Source organism: Bos indicus x Bos taurus, chromosome 20 (genome assembly GCF_003369695.1).
Source record: "Bos indicus x Bos taurus breed Angus x Brahman F1 hybrid chromosome 20, Bos_hybrid_MaternalHap_v2.0, whole genome shotgun sequence".
NCBI lineage: Eukaryota > Metazoa > Chordata > Mammalia > Artiodactyla > Bovidae > Bos > Bos indicus x Bos taurus.
In genome coordinates, this window is record NC_040095.1 from 25,524,409 (window position 1) to 25,526,646 (window position 2,238).

General features: G+C 41.6%; 1 pseudogene; it reads left to right on the forward strand.

Annotated features, from left to right (window-relative positions):
• Positions 1–1,093: 1,093 nt before the first annotated feature.
• Positions 1,094–1,692, forward strand: LOC113879151 (annotated as a pseudogene).
• The last annotated feature ends 546 nt before the right edge of the window (positions 1,693–2,238 follow it).

Here is a 2,238-nt window from a genome sequence, read left to right on the forward strand (position 1 = left end):
ATATTGAGGAAGAACAAAGTTTCAAGACTGACACTGCTGCTGCTGCTGCTGCTAAGTCGCTCCAGTCGTGTCTGACTCTGTGCGTCCGCATAGACAGCAGCCCACCAGGCTTCCCTGTCCCTGGGATTCTCCAGGCAAGAACACTGGAGTAGGTTGCCATTTCCTTCTCCAATGCATGAAAGTGAAAAGTGAAAGTGAAGTCGCTCAGTCGTGTCCGACTCTTTGTGACCCCCATCGGCTGTAGCCCATCAGGCTCCTCCATCCATGGGATTTTCCAGGCAAGAGTACTGGAGTGGGGTGCCTGACTGAAAAACATGATAAAGCTATAATAATTAAGACAGTGTGGTATTACCAAAAAGAATAGACAAATAGATCAATGGAACAGAATAGAGAGCCAAGGAATATAGTCACCTGATCTTTGATGAAGGATCAAAGGCAATTTGAAGGATAAAATACAGTTTTTTCAACAAATGGTGCTGGAACAACTGGACATACACATGCAAAAAAAACCTCTAGGCATAGTCATTTCATCTTTCACAAAAATCAACTCAAAATGGGTTACAGGTCTAAATTAAAATGTTAAACTGCAAAACTTCTGGAGGATAATATAGGAAAAAATCTAGGTGACCTTGGATTTAATGCTATTTTTTACATGTGTAACCAAAAGCATGGTACATGAGAGAAAAAAATAGTTGGACCACACTAAAACAAAAGGCTTCTGTATCAAAGAGATTGTAAAGAGAGTGAAAAGACAAGACTGTGAGAAAATATTTTAAAAACACATCTCTGATAAAAGACTTGTATCCAATATATATGCATGTATGTTCAGTTGTGTTTGACTCTTTGAGACCCCATTGACTGTAGCCCACCAGGCTCCTCTGTCCGTGGAATTTCCCAGCAAGAATACTGGAATGGGTTGCCATTTCCTTTTCCATGGGATCTTCCCAAGCCAGGAACTGAACCTGTGCTTCCTGTGTCTCCTGCATTACAGGTGGATTCTTTACCACTGAACCACCAGGGAAGCCCATCCAAAATACAAGAAGAACATTTAAAATGCAACAATAAGAAAACAAAAACAGCTCAATTTAAAAATGGGCCTAAGCTTTTCTGGTAACCGGCCTGAGGTGACCCCTAAAAATGGTGCGCTATTCACTCGACTCAGAAAACCCCACAAAATCATGCAAATCAAGAGGTTCAAATCTTTGTGTTCACTTTAAGAACACTCGTGAAACTGCCCAGGCCATAAAGGGTATGCATATCCGAAAAGCCACCAAGTATTTGAAGGATGTCACTTTAAAGAAGCAGTGTGTGCCATTCAGTCATTACAACAGTGGAGTTGGGAGGTGTGCACAGGCCAAACAGCGGGGCTGGACGCAGGGTCGGTGACCCAATAAGAGTGCTGAATTGTTACTACATGTGCTCAAAAATGCAGAGAGTCATGCTGAGCTTAAGGGCTTACATGTAGATTCTCTGGTCATTGAGCACATCCAGGTGAACAAAGCCCCCAGGATGCGGCGCAGGACTTACAGAGTTCATGGTTGGATCAACCCCTACATGAGCTCTCCTTGCCACATTGAGATGATCCTTACTGAAAAAGAACGGATTGTTCCTAAACCAGAGGAGGAGGGTGCACAGAAGAAAAAGACATCCCGGAAGAAACTGAAGAAACAAAAACTTACGGCCCGGGAATAAATGCTGCAAAAAATAAATGCAAATAAAAGTTAAAAAAAAAAAAAAGAGCCTAAGATTTGAAAGATCTCTCACCAGAGTCAATATACAGATAAGCATATGAAAAAAACGCTCAACATCATATGTCACTAAATTTTTGCAAATTAAACAGAGATACCACCACATTACTAGTTATCTATTAAAATAGTGAGAATCCAAAACACTGACAACACCAAATACTGGCAAGGATGTGTGGAACGGCAGAAACTCTTGCTCCTTGTTGATGAGAGTGAAAAATGGTACAACCTTTATGGAAGACAGTTTGACAGCTTTTTATAAAGCTAAACATAGTCTTGGCATATGATCCAGTTATTGCACTTTGAAATACTTACAAATGAGTTGAAAACTTATGCCCACACAAAAACCTGCACATCTTTATTCATAATTTCTCAAAGCTGAGCCACCAAGATGTCCTTGACTGTAGCCCACCAGGCCCCTCTGTCCATGGAGTTCTCCAGGCGAGAATACTGGAGTAGGTTGCCCTTCCCTTCTCCAGGGTCAGTAGGTGTA